A 6,423-nucleotide genomic window follows, 5' to 3' on the forward strand; every position below is an offset into this window, starting at 1 on the left:
CCATCCCTCTCTTTTTCCTCGATCACCTTCATCAGCCCCCCACCTGCCTCCTCCTCCTGCTCGTGCTCCACCTCCTCCATGCTGCTCTGAAGCATCACATCTCAAAGCTGAGCACCATAAACAGACCAGTTTAAGAGCTAATGACTCACCAGCAGCAGAAAGGCTCTTTTTTACATTTTCACAAAGTTCACAGAGAATAACAAGTGAAATAAAAATGATAACATACAGGAGGTGAGTGTGTAGTAATATCAGAAAATCAAACAAACCAATTACACTCTGAAATAAGAAATATCTGATTTATAACATGACCGATCGCAGAAAGCATTTATACTCTTACATGTACAGTTTATGCAGAACATACAGCATAAATGACTTTGAACATCAGGCAGTAAAAGTATCTCTAATCTAAATTTCTAATGTTATAATTTCACATATTTCTCTCTGACACAGACCTTAGTGTCAATCAAGGAGGATTCAGTCTCACACGTAGACGTCAGCCTGAGGCAAACACATTCACACAGTGCACACAACACGCCAAGAGTACCAACAACCGTCTTTGTGGTGCTTCCTGCAACAGGACGAGTCTCAAGCAGATGAAGACAAACAACTGAGATATTTGTTAAAGCAGCAGCGTGCAAGTTATTCAGATCACATCCACGCACACTCAGTATCATTAAGACCCATTAATCCCCTTAGTTTAGGTACTTTATCTATACTAGATGCATGTCTGTACGTTAGGACGCAGTATGTGGGATTATTACTCTGAAGTAAATAATCTAAACACACACACACACTCAATACAAAAATGTGTCACAATGCTAAAATATCATTGATATTAAAACGCAAACACTCATTATTTCTACATCGGTATTTTTAATTTCCTGTTCTCCCCATGATTTAAACACACACGTGTCCTGCTAAGTATGTTGTCAGCATCAGCGCTGACATGTTGCAGTTAAACATCCAAGGTTTTGTGCTTTGTTTGTTTCGTGCCAGCTGCAGCTCCACATGCAGATGAATCCACTGCTGAAAACAGCAGCTTCAGTAATGTTTGACAAAGATTTTTAACTGCTAAAAGTAATAAATATTCAAATGTTCGTTTTGTCTTTAAATGCAGACATGATATCGCGTACTTTGCTCCACCCTAATAGGACCTCCAGCTGAGGCCGCAGATTATAATTAGCGCCTGTCAGATTCCCACCTGCAGCCATCATGCCCCTGCTGGCCATTACGGGGAATGCAAGTTGGATGTTAGCTTCTGTTTCTTTTATAGAGAGCTGATGGAAGAACGTCATTGGTGAATCTGGCAGTTTTTAAGAGCACACCTGAGAGTCAGCTCTGTCAGTGGTTTATGTTGTCCTAAGCACTCTGAGCTTTTAATCATCACAGTGAACAGAGGCTCGTGCTCAGCCATTGGTAAACAAACCAGTAATCACATAACTGTAATCATATGGGCTAATTACTACTCCCTAACCTGTGATTAAGAATGTCTCGTTTATCACTACTTTGATTAGTGTGCAGGGTGATAATTTAATGTCCGGTCCAGCAGAGTTTTAGCTCCCTGGACAGCTGAACGCTGGAGCTGAGAGGAAATCAGGCGGTTGATCTCCAGGTGGGAAACTTGGCGTTGTTTCCGAGATTTAAAAACACACCACTGAATGCTCCCACGAACTGAAATCTTATTATCTAAATAGACAAAACGAGATATTTAAATCCTGGGATGACGTTGCACAGACAGATGTGAAGTGGACGCACGTATCGGGTCGTCCACTGAAGCGGCAGAAACAGCTGGATGCAGATCCTGTCATTGTGATGTTTGAAAAGGAGGATGGTCTCTGAAACTCTCCTGATGGCCTCACGGCTTCTTCTCGCTGACTTAACAAAAATGGAAAACGCCGGGGAGTTTTAGTCTTAGGGGGACCCGAGTACAGCCAGACCCGACCCGAATAGACTCTGGGATAATTAGATCTGAGTCGAGTCATGGCCGACCCAGTTAACAGTCAGCTGTGGTGCAAAAGAGAAGCCGTGTAATAAATAAGAACGCTGTAATAGAATAGAGAGGATATTACAGAGCATGTCCACCGTCTTCTCTCCTATTGGATTAAAAAAACACCTGTATGATCAGATCGGTTTGATCAACGTGCCTCATCTGACCTCTGCTGTCAGGCTGTCGTGGTGCATCGTGTTTTTCTAAAAAGTCATTTTTTAATCCACGCAGACGGTGTTTCATTTTTTCATTTAGCATCTCAAAGGTTTCATTTATGTGGTAGAATTTCATGAGTTAAATCAGTGTGGGGTCTACGTGATCACAGTAGGCTGTTACTGTTGCCACGTAGACAGATGCTCGATGTTTTTAGCCTAAATCCATAAATTTAATTTATTTAAATGTAATTAAATTTGAGGTGGGTTCAAACAAAGGTGGTGGAAAAGAAAAAAAGCGCAATAAAATAAAAATATAACCTATAACTAAATATAATAAAAGTAATAAACATTTCTGCATTAGAAATGATTCAGCTGGTGTTTTTTTCTTTCTTGTGTACTAAATTATCCCAAAGTTTCGATTTTCTGTTTTAATCGTGTAAAATGTAAAAAACTTCAGTCGGCTCACGTCGCAGCATCATCGAGTGACATCATTTGTTTCATTTGCGTCCTGTGAGAGATGCCGACGGCGCAAAGTATTTACACACCTGCCGTAACCGATTTAACTGTAATAGTAAATTCCTGATTATCCTGTGAGCGGTGCTGGAACGCCGCCGGAAGGGTCGTCAGAGTCGGGTCTGAACAGGAAGGAGCGTGCAGGCGTCCTCGCATCAGCACAGAAAACTCCTCCCTTTGAGGTTTTATTGCCAGACTTCTGCTCAGTCTTTTTCTTCTTTGGTGGTTTAAGAGAATGAGAAATTAGCACCACCAGCTGTTTGTTCTGATCAATCATGTAACAATATTCATAATCAAAGAAATCTGAAATTCTTACTTTGTTGCTTTTATTGGTTTTAATTTGATAAATATTTGTGCCACACTTGAATTAAACGTAGCCAGAACGCACATTTACAGTCTCACATTAAAAATGCAGAGTGACTCTGTGAAGGCTGTGTGTGTGCGTGTGCGTGTGCGTGTGTGTGTGTGTGTGTGTGTGCGTGTGTGTGTGTGTGCGTGCGTGTGCGTGCGTGTGTGTGCGTGCGTGTGTGTGTGTGTGTGTGTGCGCGTGTGCGTGTGTGTGTGCGTGCGTGTGCGTGCGTGTGTGTGCGTGCGTGTGCGCGTGTGTGTGTGCGCGTGTGCGTGTGTGTGTGCGTGCGTGTGTGTGTGCGTGTGTGTGTGTGTGCGTGCGTGTGTGTGCGTGCGTGTGTGTGTGTGTGTGTGTGTGCGTGTGTGTGCGTGTGTGCGTGCGTGCGTGCGTGCGTGTGTGCGTGTGTGCGTGCGTGCGTGTGTGCGTGTGTGTGTGCGTGTGTGTGTGCGTGTGTGCGTGCGTGCGTGCGTGTCTGGTTTTTGGGAGCATGCGTCATCAGCAGGGAGGGAGGTTTTCACAGGATGTTATGCATAAACAGAGCGAGAGCTGAGGGATTCACCTGTTGACATACGTGAAGTCATGTGACCTCCGCATTCTCCAGCAACGTCCCTGTAAACACGACCACGCTGTGCATGTTAGCAGTCAAGCTCCTCAGCACAGAGCGTTCTATGCAGGCGTAGCCGCACACAGATATACGGACACTTGCTTTCACACCCAACGACATGCATTATGCATAAGCTGCGCTCTGCAGCTGGCATTTAAGCAAACCTCAGAAAACAGGTATCGCTGGATGTGCCGCTCTAACAGAGTCTATAAGTCTTACTGGCTGACACTTAATTCACCTCATATTCGAGAACCCGCCTACTTCCTGTCACAAACCTGTTTTTTTTAAAAGCATCAGATTTGACTGTGAGGCCAGAATTAGCAACTTTGGGTTCTTCGCAAAAAACGTTTGAAAATCTTTTTTTTTTTTTTTACCTGTGATTTTAAATAAAATTCCATAAATTGCTGAGATTTTTTCCACCGAAACAAAACTGGAGTTGAGAGTAAATAACACCCAAAACGAATGAGTCATGAGGCGACGTTGTTGAGCCCGTTCTAATTTCAATGCAGCACAAATGAAGCTCAAATCCTACATTGATCTTAGTCACAGTGGAGCAGCCGGCCTCTTCGATGAATACGCCGTTCTTAGTGAACCACGGAGTCACGTTGACCTTTATAGCAACTACGTCCTGAACCCAGAGGTCTCTCAGTGGAGTGGAAGGTGATGAAGATGTTTGAACACTGTTTGATCTCGTGCTAACAAGCAAGCAGGTCTCCACCCTAACCTAACCCACCTAACATGTGAAAATAGTGAGTGTAATAGTAACGGGTAAACAGCGGTTTTTGTGATGACCTTTGACCTCAGTCGCCTGTTTTGTGCACACCTGTATAAAACCTCACCTGCACTTCAGCCAAACGCTGACTACAAAAAATAATCATAAAACATATCAGCTGTTCTCACACATTAAAAACGTTTCTCTGCAACATTTCTTTTACCTGATTAAACTTTTAGGGGTTTTTTCACACAGACAGTAAGAAAAAAAAACAGGAACTTACAGAAACATTTGTTCCTTCAGTTTTTAAGTCGTAACGACAGAAGAAGCTGAGCTTTGATGGAAGATTATTGATGATCAGAATTTGTGTTTCATTTGATTTGGATCTTCTGCTGCTTCATTTCTGCAGTAAAGATGTCAGGAGGTGTTAAGAAAACATTTCTAAAGCTCCTGAATGAGTTTTTTCAAAATTCACATCATCCTCAACATCCTTAAATTAAACAAACACGTGAAACAGTCACTGTGCAGGATCAGCACCAGAAAGCCTGCAAACATAATGCAACGCTGTGCTCAGCAGAACATGTTGTACAGACACAGATTCCGGTAAAAAGGTTCAGTGGAGGACATTTATCTCAAGTTGACTTTATAGTTTAATGTCGACCATCCACAGTAAACCGAGGGCAGATGTGCTTTCCCCTTGATTTTCTCAGTAAGTAAATAAACAGTGGGTTTGTCTCTGACAGACGTCCTGCCATCGCAACAAAATAATTTAGGTCAGAATGAATCATAGAAAAAAAGCAGCCCTGCTGTTTATCATAATTACCTAACCTAACATAAATACTCCCTTTAAAGTCTCACGGTTGATTTAAACCATTTGCATAATTCACATTCACTTGTGTACACTGTGTGCATCAGCCTGCTGGGCTCCAACCTGCACAAATACAGGCGCCAGAGCAGCATAGTTACAAACTATCCACACATTTATGAATTAAACAATAACTCTGATTTCTGCTGCATATTTTAAATGTTACTCTGAAACTTAAAAGATTTGTGTAGAAATCTGGACTCACTCTTTCTTCCTGTTTCCACCTCTGGTGATCTCCACCATCCTCAGTCTGCGGCTCGATTATTTAAATGAGACCGAGGAACATAAAGCTGCTGAATGGGATCAAAGTGATGAATTTCTGCCCTGATTTAAAAATCACAGCCACAGTCGTTATCGCACCAATTTGTACTTTCCACTAGCGTTACATTTGCATTAATGTGTTTTATTTTGCACCGGATGCCATCTCAGAATTACCAAAAGGCTCGACTTCCTCATCACCTCACCCCTCGGCTCACATCATCCATTCACCCCACCTTCATCCTTGCCTCATTCCATCACTGTCCTCTCCCCCTAAGGAAAAACATGCAGGCTCAGAACTAAGTTTGTTCACTTCTGACTCTGTGTAAAGTTTGTAATATTAGAGATTAATTGTGTCCCGGGGCAACGCTGCTTCACCTCTGTGAGAAAAAGTTCAACTCAGAAAGTCAGTCCTTCAGTTAGCCATGTGTAAACACTGACATCTGGTGGCCATCTGCTGCACTGCACGTCCGAACTTCAGAGCCCACCACAGTCTCCGCTTTTATCCCCTCTTTTCTGATGATTCTCTTCTTTCTCCGTCCTTTTCTCTCCTCCGCTCTTCCCCATCATATTTTCACCTTTTCCTCCTTCCTCTTCCTGTTCTACCTTTTTTCTTATTTTCTCGATCCAACCCCCCGTCCTCTATTCCCTTTTCTCTTCTTGTCTCCTTCCACTCTCACTACTCTCTTGTCTTCTTATTCCTTCTTCTTTGTCCTCAATCATTCTCTCCTCGTCTCCCCTCCCATCTAATCCTTTTCTCACCTTCTCCTTCCTTTGTCTCTTTCCTCTTCTCTTAATTCCTTTCTTTCCTTCTTCGTCCTTCCCATGCCTTTCTCTTTTCTTCTCCTTCCTCCGTCATCCCTTACTCTCTCCTCTATCCTTTATTCTTCCCTTTTGCTTTTCCCTGCTCCATCCTTTTCCTCCTCTTCCACCTCCTTTCCTTCCTTCTCTTCCTCCTCTCTGTTTTTGTTTCTCTTGTC

General features: G+C 42.9%; 1 protein-coding gene across 5 annotated transcripts in view; it reads left to right on the forward strand.

Moving 5' to 3' along the window:
- Positions 1-6,423, forward strand: part of LOC145422999 (uncharacterized) — a 66,345-nt gene that overhangs the window by 44,304 nt on the left and 15,618 nt on the right. The gene's annotated exons all lie outside the window — the stretch shown is intronic.

The sequence above is a fragment of the Astatotilapia calliptera genome, chromosome 20 (assembly GCF_964374335.1).
Source record: "Astatotilapia calliptera chromosome 20, fAstCal68.1, whole genome shotgun sequence".
In the NCBI taxonomy this organism is placed as follows: domain Eukaryota; kingdom Metazoa; phylum Chordata; class Actinopteri; order Cichliformes; family Cichlidae; genus Astatotilapia; species Astatotilapia calliptera.